The 20,547-nt window shown below is 40.0% G+C and overlaps 1 protein-coding gene across 1 annotated transcript in view; it reads right to left on the reverse strand.

Moving 5' to 3' along the window:
• Window positions 1-20,547, reverse strand: part of LOC139692511 (neprilysin-1-like) — a 170,420-nt gene that overhangs the window by 134,179 nt on the left and 15,694 nt on the right. The window lies entirely within an intron of this gene.

Genomic DNA, 20,547 nt, shown 5'->3' on the forward strand with positions numbered 1-20,547 from the left:
CCCTCATTCCCTTTAAAGTGTCCTCCATAGGCTTCTCTCATGGCGCAATCTTCGAAGTACTTTATCATTTTCTGCTATGCCTACCCATTTCATTTTCATCAATCTTTTGTAGCACCACCCATCCATTGCCTCTAATGTTCTCTTTTCTCCTTCTCCCATCGTTCCTGTTCCACAGCTGGAGAAAAGCATTGACCACATAAATGTTTAATGAATCGCTTACCGATATCTAGACTAGAGGTATATTCATATTATCTCATAAATTATTTTTATAAACTCTCCTAAAACCATTCAGCAAAATTGCGAAAATATTATAAGAAAAAAATTGAAATTACGAATTCCATCTCGAATTACTCTAACACTTCGCGAAGAGTCCATAACTTCATGAGTGTTCTCACATTTTACCTAAAGTAAAAATACATTAAACATGAGTTAATTTCATTTTAAACATATTCATTCGTTATTATAGTAAAACTTATAAAACAGGGAAACGCCGTAATGATTCCCCCAAGTAACTAAATGAGTTTTTATATTAGTGGATCGAACCGTGTATCGAGCCGTTTTTCATATTGTATGCGTAGGAGTTAACAAAGCTGAGCGTCCGCATCCAAAGGACGCCTCCCCTCCTCTCACTTAACCTCCTTGAAGCGTATGGTAGAAAACTAGATGCTGAAATCCAGAAAATCAATCATTCCGTGTCATCCAGCGGAAAATTAATGCTAATTTATTCGCGACCCTTCGTCTCGTCTTCCTCGGGAAGATGGAGACCCCTAATCTTTTCCCATTGGTGAACCTATCCATCTGATAATATTTGGTTATTCGGGTCCATTACCAAGGATCATAATTTCACTTCATGATGAAGCACTGTTCTGCCTTGAATTATTAATTTTTTTACTCTATTGGGTTTTTACTTTTTCATCACCATCATTTACATGGTAACTAATTTTTTTATTACTTTCCCTTTTCCCGAGTTGAGCTCCACAGCGTCGAGTTGGAGCCGAGTTAACTCGAGGGGAATCAATAGACGTTTCTTTTTCAAGCGAAATTAAGCACTAGTTAACTTAATAACTGCGCAATTTGCCCATAATTTAGTAAAGTGAAGCGGAGGGAAAATAAATACATAATTTAATTGAGTAGATGATCGCAAGTAGCGCGTATTACACATTATAATTGGGTAAATTTCCAATGAAGACTGGATAATAACTTAGGGTGGGCAGTTTCTTCGTTTTGCATGCCATTAAATGTAATCACTCGACGTTTGCCACCGCATTTAATGAAATTCCAAAAGTAAATCAATCCTCGCTCAGGTGATGAGTACTATGGTCAATAATAATTGAAAAACCGCAGTCGGTTGAAATTAGTGCATCGCCATTTCTGTGAAAATACGCAAAAACTTTTCAATTAAGACAGAAAGACGCATTTTTGGAAAGACATGAAAATGCATTGGCGCATGACAAGCCTGACATTAACTCTCCATAACTCCGCGGTTTTCAAACCCCCCCACTCTTCGGCGTCAATAAAAACGTTGCGATCATTCACACAGAATAAGGATAGGATTAATTCAAAATTTAAAATAATACGCGTATTATTAATCATTCGTAGGTTATTATTCGCGTATACGAGAACACGCGTATTCAAAAGTGCTGACAACTTAAATGCAGTCGCTTGAAAGTGTCCAAAGATATTTTTGGAACGTTCTTAGGGTTCTTTTTGATTGCAATAGGTGCGGCCCTCGGGGCCTATTACGGTCCGCGAAGGGATTCATTAGACCCAGATATATTTTTAATGCCTTTGATACAGGTTAGCAAAACTTTTCTGCAAGTCTTCATGGGGGCCATCCGGACTCTCCGTCCTCCATTCGCACCTGAGAAGTCTGAGACGTGTGCAGTTTCCCTCATGCCCCTCCAATCTGCTCCTATTATCTGCAACACGGTCATTAATTTTACCCAATTTACTCTATCAGACACCCTTTTGAAATCTATGAAACAGGCAAATACGTCCTTACTGTATTCTATATTCCTCTCGATTAGTGATCTCATTACTGCAATGACATCACGCGCCCCTCTCCCCTTCCTAAACCCAAACTGATCATCCCCTAAGTAATCATTTACCTTTGTCTCCATCCTTTTGTTGATGATCCTGAGAACCCCTTAAGCTGCATGGGAAATCAAACTTATTGTTCTGTAGTCCTCACATGATGTAGCATTTATCTTTTTCGGAATAGGAACTAACACTGCTCTCACAGTCTTCCGGCCAGATTCCTTCCTCATAGATGCTACGAATCAGTCCATGTAGACTCTTCCTCCCACAATTTATTTAAGCCTTTTAGTAGTTCCGCAGGAATGTTGTCTACCCCGACTGCATTTTTTGATTTCATTCCCTTAATGTACTTTCTAACTCATCTTCGAGCACGCCTGGAACTAAGCTATCTTCATCTACGTCATATTCTCTTCCTATTTCTAAACTTGTTCGCCTATGTTCTTTCTCATGCAGTTCTTCCATATTTCCTATTCCTTCCATCTCTCTGGGATGTTTTCTATTTCAAATATTATTTTACTCAGCTAATCTCTAATGTAATACACATCCCCTTTTCTTACTTCCCGAAGGTTTTTTAATCTTCTTGCATAGAAAACCCTTCCTCTACAAATTTTCCATATCCTCGCACTGTGTCATACTTCACGATTCTTTTGCTCTATTTGTTATTCTTCTCAATTTATCATTGAAATCTTTGTACATCCGCCTTACTCTTTATTTATATTCTTCCACTTCCTTCTCTCATCTATTTTTCTGATTATCTCATACGTGATCCGTGGTTTCCTTGTCCTTTTTCTATTAACAGCTAGAAAAGTTTTTTTAGCGGCTTTTGACATCCCTGTTATATATAATCCATTTTTACTCGATAAAACTCTTACCACCCAGCTCTTTTTCCTCACTCATTATTTCCTCCAAATCCTGCTGATATTTCTTCCTTGTCATTGTAGTTAATGCTTCCAACTTCCGTTTCCTAACCCGCCTCGCCCGTCCTATCTTTTTAAATCGGATGCTACACGTCATAACTATTAAATTGTGATCCGAGTCAATATCCGATCCCTGGAAACTGTGCTCATTGATCACGCTGTAACGAAACTTAGGTCGTAATAAATGTATTCTAAGGCAGAGTGTCTTCTTTAATCATAAGAATAACCGGTCGAAAAGTGATTAAGGCGTAAAAATGATTCAGCTTATAATGAGTGTAATTATAAATAATAAAGAGCCGCGTAAGGATGAAGGATCAACCATTTCCCACTGAATACTCATTTTTTTAAAAAGGTCGCATTTCAATTGTTAACCGTGTGCGGTGTCTCACTTCCCATCGCGAGTGGCGGGATCGCAAATGTTTCGACCATCGATCGGGGGACTGCGACCGCTTTGATTGAGAATGTTGTTGAGATGGCTTAATTTGTGTCCCAGAAATAAAGAGCACGCCAGGGACAAATAATTTATTTCCCAACGAATGTAGCAGTTCCCGGCCTGGGCGGTTGATTAATCCAACGAAAATCCTCTCCATTTGTTACGTCCAACTCGCGCCAGACAGCGTGAAAGATACTGTCGCAGCGTCCCCTGTCTCGGATTGCGATAAATCATATCCAATTTCTCTGCGATTTTCTCTCCCCTCCCAACCCCCACCCCCCTCTCTCTCTCTATAACACTTCACTTTGTCTCCCCCCCCCTCCCCACATAGCAACGATTCGATTCCCCAAATCCCTCGGAAAGTTTTCTTTGCATAATCATCGACTCCGCTAAGTTTATTCGATCGGGTAAAAAAAAGAGATCATTACTCTTTTCAATTCTTTTATTTATCTTTAGTTTCCGACCTATATCACTGTGCTTTTAATGACGGACAAAGCGTCGCAATGAATGCTCTCAACACAGCGATTTCATTTTTACGGACTGAACGCCAGAACGAAGAATGTAAGTGTAAATGGACTACATCTTTAACGACATAATACCCCGAAGGTCGTCGCATGGGCGTGTGGCGGGGGGTGTTAGGTCATCACACGTAATTAAGAATAAAACCACATGCAAAACCAACAAATTTGTGCAAACCCATAACCGCAGAGGCGTATATATTCATTCTAAAGCCTTTTTAAATTCACACGTAAAGGGAAAGATTTGGCAAGGGATTAGTGAAGACGACGAATTCATGATGGATGCAAGGCAGGGGAAAAGCACGAAAATGAGTAAATAAAAGAAAATTTAGATAATTTATACATGGATACACCAGATATGTGCTAAGAAGAAGGATACAAAATAAGTGAGACGCAATATTGAGTGAAGGTACGAGTAGTAAGGAAACCGTGAGGAAATAATGCTGTATAAGAGCTTAGTTTGCAAAATGGTGACTCTTTCGGATGCAAGAGTGTAGTATTTTGACGATAGCAGTCAGATAGGAAAGTGCTTCACCAAAAACGAATCACGCCAAAATGAAGGAAATATTTTATTTGCTCATAGCAAACAAATTAGATTAGATTGAAGCAAAGGTCTATGGGTTTGAGCAAAATACGCGGGATGGTGACAATTCACGGCCATTAAGCTTTCGCAAGTAAAGTAACCGATTAAGTTCCGAATGCAGATATATATGCCTGCGAAACACATCATCGGAATAATTGACCCGGATTTCAGCGAAAACTTAAAACATGTGGCGTGCTAAATGTCACACCAGGGTATGAGGGCATGCAGTTCATTTCTCTCCCCGGCTGCAATTTCCCTGCATGAATTCCTGGGAGAAGTCTGTCGACCGTCGATGAGCGGTAACTTTGGCGCAATTGAACATACCGTCTGTGAGTTTGCACGTTTGTGAGGCTGTACGAGTAAGTTTGTTCTTCAGGTAGGATTGGCACATTTCTCAACGTCAACTAAAAAGTCAAACAAATACAGAGTTAGTCACAAACAATTAGACAATGCAAGCACAACAAATTAGGCGAATACTCCTACAGGAGTAGCTTGTTTAATGAGTCAATGGCAAGTCACACGGTAACTTTATCGCCACGCATATTTGTCATAATTATACAATGTATGCTTTAAAATAGAGTGTTTTCTGTGTGAATTTGATACTCACTTGATGGAAATTCACAATCACTGAATAAGTAAACCTAGTATATTTACACAGTAAATTAATTTTAGTAATACCAGTTTCGACAGCGTGACATAACGGGGGCATTACGAGATATATATGGGGAATATGTGGAAAAGATAACAAAAATTAAGATTCATTAGAAGAGTACTGGCTAAATGTGATGAAAGGGTTAAAGAAAGAAATGTGTTATCTTACACCGGTTAGGCCTCATTTAGAATATGCTGCTAGTATATGGAATCCTCACGAAGCTGGATTGATTGCCGAGTTGGATAGCGTGCAATGTAGAGGGCTAGATTTGTAAAACGTTGTTATCATGCCCAACTGAGTTGCGTGTCAAAATTATTAGAGGAGCTATGTTGAGAATCACTCACGGAGCGAAGGTTAAATTGCAGATTAAATCTCTCGCATTAATTCGAAGGATGTCTCTTTAGCAATGATGTTGGAAATGAGTTATTGCCTCTATCGTACTAAGGTGTGAGAGATCATGTAAATACAATGAGAGAGAATTAGTGTAGAACAGATAAATTAAGAGGTCGTTTTTTCCCAAGAACGATGGAGGTTTTTAACTATTGTGTAAATAAAATTAGAGAGATTAAGTGTAGGTCAGATAAAGTAGGATGTCACTTTTTCAACGAACGATAAGGGATCAAAATAGCATTGTCCGACCACGATAGGGGTAAAAAAATATTGGGATCAAAAGTAGTCTTGGGTGTGTTCCCCCCCTGCCTCATTTAGAATATGCTGCTAGTATATGGAATCCTCACGAAGCTGGATTGATTGCCGAGTTGGATAGCGTGCAATGTAGAGGCTTGTAGGGTACTCTGCCCTGGCTTGTAGGGTACTCAAAATAAATAAATAAAGTGTGAATTGAAGGTTCAATAGACATGATTGCGGAGAAGGATGAAAATAGTACAATGGATGGAAATAAATGTTATAAAAAATCCTGGTCGAGGAAAGAGGAAGGGCGGAAGTTTGTCAGGAGAAACTTCAAGAAGCCGTAAAACGTTACTGGAGGGGATATCGAGAGCGAGTGCGATACTGAAATCTACGAGATTGGATAGAATGTTAGGCAACCGAGGTAGGAAGTAGGAAAAGGCACTTCATCAGGCTAGAGGAATGCGGAAAGTAGCATGTTTGAAATATTCATTTATTAAAGAGTAGTATACCGCTCAAGGTAGTTTTTTCATAGATACGAGTAAACTACCTAAAAATGCTAACTTCTAAGCCTAAAAAATATGCCACCAAGTAAATACTATAAAACCTATTTACGTTACAATAAGCCATTCTTTAACTTAAAATACTTCCCCACTCCCTTTATTCCGCGCCCAACATGCCTGTTCATATTCCTTCCCCTACCTCGCCCGCCCCTCCATAATTAGTCTCCAACACCCTATCGCCACTCAATATGCCCACCATGTATTATTCTTTGAATTTCTTCCAACGATCTCTTCTCCTTCCCTGTCAAGACTAGAACATCTTCGGTTGTTTACAAAAACACATGTCACTTACTCTACCCTCCTCCACACTCACACCTTAAGAGTCTTCAAACCACGCCCATCATTTTACCACGAAGATCAAACTACCACACAAAACTACAATCCTCATTTGTTTTATTTTCTTTACGTCTTCACCCGTGGTTCTTGTCATCAACTTCATCTTTCTTAGAACTTCCGTACCTTCCGTACTGCTGTCAGTATAATTTATTTCTTCATTTCAATTTCAGTAACTTAATATTATGTATAATATGTGAAAAATGATTGTTACAACGTATTCTGTCCTCTAATTAATAGGGTTTTCGCAGTTTTTTCCTGCCCTCAGGTAACCCCATTCTCTTCGTGGGTTTTTACTAGGTGCGCAATGCCACGCTCGCCCTTGCTTTTCCCACAAACCTCATTCTTTGCTTAAACTTCCCCCATTTTATTGTTCTCTTTCTTCACTGTAATTTACTTTGAGTATCTGTGTATGTTTAGGTGTATCCTTAATTTATACATATACGTATATGTATACGGATGAGTATATATATTTTTTTCGATGTGCAAATCAGTGCATAATGAATGCGTGTCTATCTATTTATATTTATGTTTATGTATGCATGTAATTATATATGTTATGCCTAATATAGTATATATACGACGATGGGTTAAATGGAAGAAGGGACCATTAGGTGTCAATTCCACCCAAATAAAGACCTCTATCTATATATCTACCAAACAAAATTCTTCTTGTCATGCCTCTATCTTCTCCTAAAACACTTCGGGAATGTGATAACCTCTCCGCTCACTTTATTGTTTATCCTCCAACTTCAATAGTTCTCGCATCCTTCCGATTAATGATGGAGAACCTTGTTACCTTCGTTTTTTTGGTGGAAACCTTGATTTTCCCAGAAGAGTCCGAAGCCCCAAAAAAATAAGGCGTCCACTCCGTGTTTGAGTGAGGGAGTCCCAGCCTCTTGTGCTTCGGCCCGTCACTCTCTTCCTCTCATTGCCTCGCTGTTGAGTGCCGCTCCTCCCACCCTAACCGGATCAAATTATCGACGGAAAACCTGGCTATCATGCCCAGTTCTCCCGTTTCTTTGGGAGTTGGGAGTAAGGGTGGGTTTGTTTCAACCGAGAGGGAGGGAGCGTCACGGGAGTGTCGGGAGTATGGGCCACGGGGAGCTGAACGCAAAAGGAATTTTTTTTAAAAATTCGATCGGAAGGAGAAAGATCAGAGAGAAAGAGGGTTGGGGAAGGGGGTGGTGGAGAGGACGATAGGCCCCGAAATGGAAAGATAACATCTGGGGTGGGGGGGGGAGAGAGAGAGAAGGGGGGGGGAAGCAGGAATTTTGCGGGGGAAAAAATGTGAAACATCAGGAAGTGGAGTGGAAGCGAGTCCAATCATTTGAGGGTAAGAGAGGGAGGGAGGGGATAGGATAGCTAGCCCTTTTTTGAGCGTCCTCTAGGGGAAGAGAGGGGGCTGCAAGGGGGGGATAAAGTGAAAGTAAGCATATGGAAATCGGTGGTATGTATGACAAAAAAGACCGATTTTGGGGGGTGGGGGTAGGGCTGAGTGGGGAGAGTGTTTGAAGTGATGGGACTCCGCCCCGCATGACTGCACAGGGTACCTCCTCAAAATCGTGTGCGCGGATCCCGAAGAGCGATGGTGTATTTTTTATATTTTTTTAAAAGCTCTAAGGCCATACGCGCTCATTTTCCCTCACCCGTAAGATTCTACCGAACATGGCTTCTGACGTAGCATTCCTAAGATAAATGCTAAGGGACTTTATTTCGCGATTCACATTAACATTAACCGACAGCCTGAGCGGTAATAGTTGCAGTAATAATTGATTGGGGTAGGTGGCCTAATTTTTACCCTGATAATTACCATTATCAGGGATCGGTGAGTATTTTGGTAGGAGGTTGGGTAGGATTTTCAGGGAGGGCACCCACCCTCAGCATTATCCTACTCCTAATGACGAACGGTGTCAAGGGGTGTCACTCAATTTAAAGTCCCATCCAATGGACTATGCCTACTTCACTCGAAATCCTCTCCACATAGCACCTCACGATGAGATCGGGATACCGATGAACATTTATGCCATTCCTGGGATTTCGACCCTAGGCCTTAGGGTTGGATGCCAGTACACAAGCTACCCCACCATGCCGATTCCCTAAGCAGTAACAGCACCGAAACATTGCAGCATACCACACACTTTTTTTCTGTTTTACCGACCATGGTTTTAATGTGCTCTACCCTCAAACATTATGCTTTGACCTTGACACCGCGGTCTGGGTTAATGCAAAACTTTTTGGGGTGTTACAAAGTTTGTTTTGTTTCATTTTTTCGATCCCGCGTGAAGTTAGGCCCGAGGGATTCACACCAGTATTAACAGTAGCCGGCTGGCGATGGTCCTCGAATCGCTTTTCCGGGGGTTAGATTCCCACCTGGGCATGTAGGCAGGATTCTCCCCAACTCGTGAATACGTCCTTGTGATTTTCCTTATTATTTGCTCCCCCATTTATGGAATAAATTCCAATGTGAAAGGCTGAATCTTGGTTTTTCGGATTTATCAAAAACATTTTGAAATAATAATTAGCGCTCACCTAAGGGCAGATCCTTATGTCTCCAACGAAAGTGATTTTCAATTGAAGACAGAGAAACATCAGGGTATATTCTCCGAAATTATTCCGAATACAACTTAGTACGCTTGGCTCAGCTTAGCTTACCAAATCGTTCCCACCAACCAGTGCTCAAAATTGAAATCTCATGTAATGAAATAGAACGCTTGCTGGAAATTATTTACCAGTTCGTATATTTAAAAAAATTAGCGTTGGGACTAGTAACGTATCTAGATTTTACATCTAAGAAGTGTCTAGTCGGTCGAAAGATTCTCTATCCTTTTGTTGATGATTCTTTGAACAACTTAAGCTGCGTGGGCAGTCAAACCTAAGTTCGTCGGTTCTGCTTTTACCTCTACTAGTAATATTTTATCTGTTGCTTGCTCTATGTTAACTATGCTTATTTCTATCTGTTTATTCAATACTATGGCCATACCTCACTGAGTCTCATCCCTTCTGCTGTATATTCCTCTATAACTATCACTCCAGTAATCCTCGCTATCCATCCATCTCACCTAGTCCTAAAATGTCTATATTTCCTCTTTCCATGTCTCGCTATATGTTAACTAATTTTCCTGTCCTCAACATCGTCCTAATACTCCGAATTCCTATTGTAACTTAATCGGTCTTATTCTTCAGCATCTTCTGCTTTGCTTATGTCGGTTTTGCATATATATATATATATATATATATATATATATATATACACACATACATATAAATGCATACCTTGTATAACTGAGACAACACCGAATCTTACTGGAATATTTTTTCTGCTAGACGTCTCAATCACAATAAATTGCCTAATGTTCCAAAAAACTTACCCCGTCTACTTATTTAACGTCAATAATATTTAATTGACTGTGCTTTTACATTTCAGGAGATATAACAACTAAATTTTAAAGGTTTGAAACGTGAAGGTATATGATTAACTTGTAAATAATTTAAATTATTGCAGATGCTAAATATTTATGGACAACATGGCCACTTTTTAATATTACTTTCACCAGATTCCACATAATTTTCATCTCTTTCGTGCAGTGCAATTCAATTACACCAGCTTAACTAATATTCTTCGATCTACTAAAGGATTTGAAATTGATCTTGCTCTTAATGTCTCATCCCATCTTCTTCAAGTTTTCCTCATGGCTTTCCCATCAATTTCTTACGCTTCTAGGTATTCGAGTAAGCATCGACGAGTGGCGGCGAAGTAAAGTGTACCGTGCACGTGACGAGACAATTCGAAATTGTGTATTCCAAGCCTTTGATTTTCCTTCACAAATGTTCCATTATTTAATTTTTTAATTAGAAAATATGAGAAGACAATCATGATTCGTCATTTGTTGAAACATGTCTTTGAAGACAAACGCTCAGTGTTTGAATTTTGAAAGTTTCCAAAGTTACCACCTCTTTCATAATTATTATGTGCCTCGGTAAGTTAGCGTAGAATAACGAAAATTCCAACTGTTAATTTTCAGAGCGCTCCTTTTTTTTAATTTTCAGATTATTTACGTTGGCGAGTGTGCATTTACTTGCAACCTAGTATTTAATATTTTGGGACTCTTTGCATTAATGAATATTTTCAATATGTAAGCGCGGAACGATTTTTCTGCTGAGCAACATTAAAAGTTTATATTTCTATGAACGCTACTGCCATGTTCAAAAAATGGACTAGCATTCATGTATCATTAAAAAAATTAGGTATTACACCAGTAACAGGTGGCTAAAAAGTGCAGTTAAATGCATAACTTAACGGCTGCAGTCTTCATAGCCGTGGTGGAGGTCATTCTCTCGTTGTATACATGCATGAAATCAAAGCGCTTTCTACCGACTTCCCTTCGGTGTACTCGAAATAAGAACCTAGGCAAATGAATTCCACCGTATTTTTCCCTTAAAGGTATCAAGGAAACGTTGGTCTTTGAAGGCCAATTTCGCTTATGTTCGTCGCAGATTAAGACGCAAAAACCCGAGAGAAATACGGCCAAAGAGTGACTGTAATCATGAGATGTGTATATACATTTATGGTAGCTTGTGTTGATGTGATTCTCTAGTAATTCCGTTGAGTATGTACATCCTTTGTTTAAGGAATGTTGGAAATGGAAATATTTGATATAATAATTTCAATTCTACTGCTGCGAATATCAATTTCAAGCTCACAGAAAAAAGTCAATAAAAACCATAGCTTTCGTAACAAGTTTTTTTTTTAATTTTATTATTTGAAGCATAAAGAAACTACGAGTCAAAGGGGATATGGAAAGAAGCCTATCATTGAGTTATAGTATATTTTTAGACCTACAGCCATAGATTATATTGGAAAAAAATTCCATAGTATTATATTAGTAATTACTTACCTTTTGATAACTAAAATCCGACATTTACTTTGAAGTAAGAAGGCAACAGACACTCAAGGTTAGGATCTTGGAGAATGGTTGGGAAAACAAACTAGGTAAGCAGCATGAAAAAATAGGTCCTGATAAATATTAAAGTAGTAGTTGGTTTGAATTCTGGATGGAAGTTAGAATGCTAAGCAAGCGTGGAGGAGTATTTTACATTAAATTTAAGAGGTATTCAGTTAAGTATAAAGGATTGAAGTATAAAACAGCATCTGATAAGAATGATTCAATGAGAAGCACGTTTTTAAGTGTTTCATCAGAGGAAAATCTCCATTCTTCTTTTCCTTAGATGAGACTCTACTACAAATACTGTATATCAGCTGGGCACGTTTTTCTCCGCCCCTCTGAGTACCGTACACCCTTCCTTCATTTGGGGATCTCTTCTATCCCTTCCTTTTCCTCAGCATTCCATATCTCCTTCTCCCTCTTCCTTCCTACCCTTCCATTTTCCCTTCGATCACTCGAGTCATAAAATTGTCACTCTTAAGAGTCCGGCGTAGCGTTCCTCTTCTTCACCATGATTTTCATTAAAGATCTTTCTTCACAAATTCTTTCTAACGCCTGGTCACTGTCATTTAATTAGTATGTTAAACTTTTTCTATCACCTTTATAGCCATATATTAAACCTTTCCAAATTTCATTCAAAATGGAATGAATTGTCGGGTACAAAGAGTAGTCATCTATGGAGTTAGCTCAAATGCAGTAGAAGTTACTTCAGGTGTTCCACAGGGAAGTGTTATCGGGCCTCAATTATTCCTACTTTACGTTAATGACATTGACTCCGAAATCACTAGTAAGATACATTTATTTGCCAATGATGCAGAGGTTCACCGTGATATCAGAGATCATGACAACACAGCAGCTTTATCAGATGACCTTAAAGCTATATAGCGCTAGTGCGGCACTTGTCAATTAGAATTGAACTTAAAAAGGTGCGTAGTGATAAATTTTTGGGGAAAGAGCAATGCCCTTCCGAACGCCTGCTACATTGGGAACATCGAATATGGATGTGTAGACTTAATTAACTACCTAGGCGTTCTCAATTAAATCCCTCCTGGGTAAAACACATACGGGGAATTTGTGGAAAAGTTAACAAAATATTAGGATTTATTAGAAGAGCAATAGGTAACTGTGATGGAAAGGTTGGAGAGAAATGTTATCTTTCGCTGATTAGGCCTCAATTAGAATATGCTGAAAGTATATGGGATCCTCACGAAGTTGGATTAATTGCCGAATCAAATCACATGCAGCGTAGTGGAGCTAGATTTGTAAAACGTTGTTATGATAGGCTTAGTAGCGTATCCAAAATATTAGAGCAGCTAGGTTTGGAATCACTCACGGGGCGAAGGTTAAATTACAGATTGAATCTTTTGCATAAATTGGAAGGACGTCTATTTAGCAGCGATGTTGAAAATGTATTATTATGCCCATCACACTACGGTAGGAGAGATCATATAAAAAATTAGAGAGATTAAGAGTAGAACAAATAGAATTAAGATGTAATTCATTTTTTCCACGAACGATAAGGGATCAGAATAACGTTGTCCATCCGCAGTAGGGGTAAAAATATTCGGATCAAAATTAGTTTGGTTTGTATTCACTCCCTGCCAGACATCCTAGCGGTGGCTTGCAGGGTACTAAAATAAAAAATAACATGTGTCTTAATGTTACATGTTTCTAACTCGTAAATAAACAAGCACACTCCCAACAGAGCCCTTTGAGAGAGTGTCCATCATGTTAATTGGGATCTTTTACCTTTGGTCACCTATTTCACCTCATCGAAGATTCTCTTAGTCCTGGATCTTCTACACTCTTTGGTATAGTTTCCTTTGCTGATTAATAGACTGCCCAAGTCCTTGAATGATGCCACATGTTCTAATCAATGCCTTCAAACTGTATTGTTTACGTCCACCCTTTCTTAGCCATATTCATATTTTTTGTCTTTTTCACGCCAGCTTTCAATCCCAGATACCTACAGCGCCAACAAGTATTTCTTCCATTGAAGCGACCTCAATTTCCTTTCCATCTCTGCTCTATACATTCCATGTCATCTGCGTATTTAACATAACCATCGCTGATAAAATTTTTACAAGATCTGGGTTTCCACATTTTATGTAATTTTCCGCCAATGAGAATGGCATGATTCGTCCAAACCTAGTCATCGGTAATGAGTCCAATTCAAGTGAAACCAGAAAAAAATACCTTCAATCTCTTCTACAATAAGAAGAGTTAAATGTATGCATCGTTGTTTTCTAAATATCATAGCACTTTTCTAGGATTTTTTCTTTAGTTATTTAGAGTAATACAAAAGTATCCAATGTTTTTAAGGGCCGCATCACATTTATGGTGGAAGAAATATTTTAATGGCTTCTGTTTCGACATTTCACACGCCTCCGTGGAGGTCTTTCCGGAGACATTTATGAACGGATTAAGGGGAGGGAACTAACTCACCGGGTCGACGGCAGAGAAAAGTAATCGACGCGAGAGAGAGAGGAGAGGGAGAGAGAGATGGGAGAGGGCAATTGGGGCAAGCTTCCCCCAAAAGGGGATCTCCCGCTCGAGTGATCCCGGCCGTCTTTGTGGCTGCAAACAAAACAATGCCCGTACGAACGCCGCAGTCAAGGGGACCCCAAAATCCCCCGAAAGGAAGGAAGGGATGGATGGAGGGAAGGAGTAGGCCGACGGATTGGCGACAAGATGGATTGCGACAGGGCGTCGCGGAGGGGGAGACCATTGCCAGTCGGAAGGAAAGGCGACCTTGGAGGCGTTAAAAGGCGCCCCAGAGGGCTGCTTACAAGGGAGAGGCGCGGAAATAAGGTGTTTGGCGCAGGAGATCGGATTTCCCCCGCCCCCATGAAGGGTCTCTCCGTCTCCCGTTACCGCCTCTCACGTCGGAGGAGGGGATTGGGAGGGAAGACACACTCAACCCGGTTTTGCGGATCCCAGAGGATTCATTGAACGCGAACCCGACCGTGTCCGACCAAGGGAGCGTGGAACGCGCAATCATAGATCACGCAGCAGTGGGGCGTGTAGTGCCGCAGTCTACACCGGGGGCGGGAATAGACAGGGGGGGGATGTGGTGAGGTGGCAACGAAGGGTCTGGGGCCCAGGCCAACCATCAATTGAAGGGGAAGTTTATGTTTAATGAATACAAATTTAAAAAAAAGTAACTCGCACGGAATAAGAAAGCCGTGAATCAAAGTGTTATACCTCGTAATTTCAATTTAATTACCTGTGGCTGTGTAATGTGTAACATTGCATAAGTATAGAAATGAAGGTGAGGATATCCTCGTGCTCTCGTCTAAACCAAACCTGCCAGAATTCAAATGATGCTTTTTTCTTGACTACCTAAGCTGCCTAAACTATTACTCGCTTCATGCTCATAGAACCACTCCATGAAAATTTAAAATATGTACAGTTTTGGTTGTTTTTCAAATGAAATCTAAAGTACATACAATGGCTGTCCAAAGACTATCTTACGTTTTGAAATAGAATATGGTACAAGACAAAGCTATATTACACACTTTTGAAAGGCACACCCTTACACCATTTTTCTATATATTTGCCATTCAGATTGAGGCATTTATCATGACGATACACAATCGTTTCAATTCCGTCTTTGAAAAAATCAGCCGCCTTTCATTTTAAGCACTTGTTTACACCAGCATGTAACTATGCGCCACTGACAAAGCGCTGTGTTTATTATATTACCACGTCTTTATTGCTGGAAAGTGGTGTTAATCGCTTTTCGAATCGATTTTCACGATTTTTTTCATTTTTGATTTTCACCGTCGGTTCATCTGCCACAAGGCTAGGTCGACCACTGTGGTCTTCGTCGTGAACATTGGTGTGACCAATTTGAAACTGAATGCACCACTGCCACACTCCGCCTTCACTCTTATCCCGTCCCTGTACAGTTTACATAGTTGCCTATGAATTTCAATTGGCTTGTAGCTTTTTGCCATTTAAAACCTAATCACAGATCGCAATTCGCAACTTGCGGGATTTTCTATTGCAGCACACACTTTAACAGTTTGAAGTGAGCAAAATAGAAGAACTACAGTCTGGAAACTACCACTGCAAGATGCGCACTGAGAGTAGAAACGTTTAGACACGAAGATGGTGGCTCTAGCTCCACCCACATTAGGCCGAAACGTAAGTCATTTTCTTGATAGACCTCGTATTTAAGTAGTTTAATATATTTCTTTAATATATTCACCGAAACTTTACTTTTCTTAAAACTCTTGTGCGAACATTATTCCGCTGGTTGCACTGTTTAGCCCAGACCCTTTGCTGTTGGCTGGTTGCCTCAAAACTGTTTCCACTTTGACACTGTCTAAAGTTAATCTTGAAGATCATTTACGATATTTATATAACTTGGTCTTTGATAAATAAAATATAATGAATATTACTGACGGTCGTTGACGGGAACTCGTCAGTAGGGTGAACTAAGGAATTATTTGAAGAGCTGATGTGAACCAATTTTTGGATTGATAACCTCTATTGATGAACACATTACTGCCAAGTGAGGAGTAACTCTAATGGAAAGGCCCAATAAAAACAAATTGATCAGTTGCCTGCACTAATACTAACTCAATAATATACAAGTGAAGACGTTAGCAATGACAAAATCTCAATAAGATGGGAGATTCGAACGCTAGGCCTTTCGATTGTCGGTCGTTTGCGTTGAGGTTGGGCTGTGTTCATCCGCAGTCTGGTTGATTGAAAATTGGGAAATCGACAAATCACTCGGGTTATTCCTAACAGGGTAAAAGATTTTTTAATGCAATATAAACCTCCAAGATTAGTAAAAAGCATGTGAACTCATCACAGTTCACTGATGAGGACTGAGGCACTGAATTATCACGCTGGCTGATTCCACAACCGGAGTAGGCTTATCAGTGGTGTTATATTGCCCTACGTCCTATTGAAACAACATTTCAAGCGAAGGTATAATACATGGATAACAGAGTAATATGATTAGATTTCATTATAAGTTGAAATCATTTTAAAGGTGCCATAAGTCAGTACAGTTTCCTGTACAGCAAATACGATTTCGGATCGTAATTTAGTGATAATGAAGTATGGAGTAGGAGGTCGTTGAATTAAAATGTCACAGAATCAAGTGCTTAAATGAATAAAAAGCGAAGGAATTCCAATGAAAATCTTTACTAAAATTTAATTTGAAAAATTAATTTAAAAATTATGACCTTAGAAAAGGTTTTTTTTTAAATGAGAAACAATCGGAACGGTAGAAGTGGAAACATTTATGAAGCCATGGACTTGAGGAAAAATCATTGAGGAAATTGAAGAGGGAAACAAATGAAAGGAATTGGACAGGGGGATTTCGGAGAATAATATTCTGAAAATCAAAAGATAACAATCAAAAAAATAAATAGGGAAAAGAAGAAGCAGTGGAAAGAGGAATGCGATCATGTGGAGTTATTTTTTAGAGGCTGAGGACAAAAGGACGGACTATACAATAAAGGAGGTGGGGAATTTACCCGCAGAGAGAGATAATCAAAAATAACATCGAGTGTAAGAGACAATGACCTTATAGTGGAGAGGAAGAGAGATATGTGATGTGGTAAGAATTCCTGGTGGGAATATTTTCAGCCAAGCTTTTTACTCCGGATGAGTACTTGATTTAATTACATTTTTACGAGAACAAAACAGATCTCTGATCCTGCGACGACGCGGCGGCAAAAAAAAATTTAAAGGTAAGGTTTTGCGTAGTTTTTTATATTATTTTAAATCATTCATATTCAGCACACAGCAGAAGTGAAAATTATGGAATGGAGTTGCGAAGGAAAGCAAAGAGAAGTTATTTGGGCTACTGGACACATTTGGTCTTCCTATAACTTTACCACAAGTGTTAAACTCCTTTGCGGAGTATCTAATTTCTGGTGCACATAGAACGAGTGTAATCGTTAAATATTATTAATAAGCTTGATTTCCTGATATTTCGGAAGGTACTTTGAGTAAATGTCGAGCACACGTTCAATCAAAAATGAGATGCCTTACTGAGAGTTTTTTCCCTTCATAAGTTTGTGAATTTTTTCTAGGCTACAAAGCCGTACCGTGACATAAAATGTTCCTTCAACTGAAAAAAATATCAAAAATCTACATTATTCAGAAGAGAATGTAGTGTGGGAGTCGCAGTATGCCTTGCTTGGTGATAGTGATGCCTTGTAGTGAATTGCTGCAAGCCATTTTACAGAGGCATCCATAACCCTTGAAGTAGATCTGCACACATCTACATTATATCGATGGGGCTCTGCTTTTGGCACGGTTGATTAATGTGACATTTTAATTCTAATGAAAGAGATTGTTGTTGAATGTTGGGACCAGTCGGTGGGAAATCGACCACGAGTTATTTTTATAGTCGAAATTTTCCTCATGAGAGAATATTTGCTCCCATAATTAAAATTGAAGGACGTCTCTGAAGTGTATTCTCGCCCGCCCCTGCTACTGACAGGCCACCCGGAGTGAAAAGGTAGGTTCTCTCGCAGGAAAGAGGAAGGCTAAGTGATAGCCTTTTAAGATTCAAATGTTTTATTAAGTTCGCAAATAATGAAAAAATCCGAATGTTTTCTCATTTCTCATCTTTATCCTGTGCGGAAAAAAATTCTTATGACATGTTGTGAAATAGAGCAGGGAGCGATACCCACGAAATGAGAAATCGAAAAACCAACAAACAGGGTCTGAACAATAAGTATCGGTACTGGTCCCAAAAATCAAAATGTATCGCAGTTATTATTACAATTACTTAATAATCTTCAAAACACATTCCTCCTGCATCGATACACCTGTAGTTCGGCGCGTCTGTTACTCGTCTAAATCCTGCTGGAAGTCAGTTTCCGGAATATTGTTAAGAGCCTTTGTCGTCGCCGCTTTAACCGCCTCGATGGAGTCGAACCGATATCCGTTGAGCTCCTTTCGAGCTATCCTCTGAGGTAATAATGTTGTCAAGAAAATCTTCATCTTCCTGGACGCAATCCAGAATTTCTCGCAAAATTTCCACCCGCGACAGTTTTTGTTCCTCACTCAAGACTTTCGGCACCAGCTTGGCGCACCCTTTTTCATCGCAAGATCCTCTGTCACAATGGTGTGGACGGTTCCGACTGGAAGGCCGGTCTCCTCACTGATAAGGACGATGGTTAAACTCCTGTCAGAGTCCAAACCTTTTTTCACTTTGGCCACCTGAGCATCGGTTCGAGCGGTCGACGGGCGTCCGACGCGGTCTTCGACGAGCTCCCGGCCTTCCTTAAACATTTTGTGCCGCTCAAAAACTCTTGTGCGGCTAAGGCATCATCCCCATAAGCCTGTTTAATGATTTCAAGGGTCTCAGATGTGGATTTCCCGAGTTTGACCAAAAACTTCACAGCGTAGCGTTGCTCGACGGTGCGCTCCATGCTGGAGCGACAACACCACAATTACACGTCACAAAAATCTACCTTCTGTCTCAACGCATGCCCGGAGGCGACTGAACTAAAGTGCGCCAGAGTGATGGGGGGCCCTTCTACCGATCCAACCGGACGGACCCCCAACCACCGCTCCGTTGAGGCTACAGCGAACCAGTCACGATACTTATTGTACGGACCCTATATAATTGGTTCAAAATTTGTGAACTGCGTGCCAGAAACGAAATGCTTTGCAAGGTTTCTAAAATTTAGCTAACTTATTACATAATAATGAAGTAATAGCATTAAGAATTCAACCAATTTCCAATCGTCCGTACTTCAAGTATTAACATAAAAACCGAATTGAATCACCAATAGTTCTTCCGGATGCTTGTGCAGAATAAGTTCCCATGGTATCAGCTGACATGTAGACATTTGAGTAAAATGTTAGATTCAAGACTAATCTAATCATATTGTGATTAATTTAATATTTATGTACACATATTCAACTGTGACCCACTACTACCCATTAATTTTAATTGCTTCTCCCACTAAATACAAAGAATGTCCCAAAAGAAGTATGACTTATTTTTTCCCGGATAGGCGGACGGACGGGAGGCGGTTTCTCTGGATGGGTTCGAGGTAGGAGAGTATCAGGAAATGCTGGAGGCCGGTGGTGGTTGGCTCCAAGCCTTTGCGGAATGCAGATCGTTCGTTTACGAAACCTCTATAACATGACCTCGTTATGGTCCATCATTAACCGGTTATTGGAACAGCGCTACTCCCATTAAATTTTCCGTGAAAACGGGCAAAATAAGGAAAAAAGCTCCTGAAATGCTCAAGGCAGCTTATGGCCATAACGTCATGAGTGGATTGAGTGTTGTTGAATGGCACAAGCTGTTTTAGGAGAGTAGAGAAGATTTTGAAGACGCCGAACGTTCAGGGCGCCCTTCGACCTCAAGAAGTGACTGAATGCAAATCTTGCAGAAGTGAAGGTTTTGTTGGACAAGAATCGCAGATTAAGTATTCGAATGGTTTCTGATGAACTTGGCATCCCTAAAAGTGATGTGCATTGACTTTTGACCGAAAACATGAGCATGAGACAAATTTGTGCGAAGTCGATGCCCCGTGCTGAAAAGACGTCATAACGGCTCAGTGTAAGCGTTACAACATGCCCTGACGAGGGAGCTTAGGAGCATTCCGGGCGCCTTCCAGAAGGCATACGAGGCGTGGAAAACCCCCTGGCAGTGGTATGTGGACGCACAAGGGTGCTACTTCAAAGGCTTTTAAGTGAAAGTATCAAATATAATAATAAATTTCTCAGTCCTAACACGCTTGGGACCGACCTGAGTATGTATGTATTTTGCATCATTTAATCAACTACATGAGGAAGATGCACGAGGTTTTAAGGATGTGCTTTCTTTTTGTTTAAGAAATGTTACCAAACATTTATCCTTTACCGCTACCATCTCCATATTCCGGGCATATAACCTATCCTCTTGCTGTCATAAGTCAAACTCCTAGGCATAACTAAAGCCTAA

This window comes from Hetaerina americana, unplaced genomic scaffold (assembly GCF_022747635.1).
Source record: "Hetaerina americana unplaced genomic scaffold, ioHetAmer1.1.p SCAF_4, whole genome shotgun sequence".
Lineage (NCBI taxonomy): Eukaryota > Metazoa > Arthropoda > Insecta > Odonata > Calopterygidae > Hetaerina > Hetaerina americana.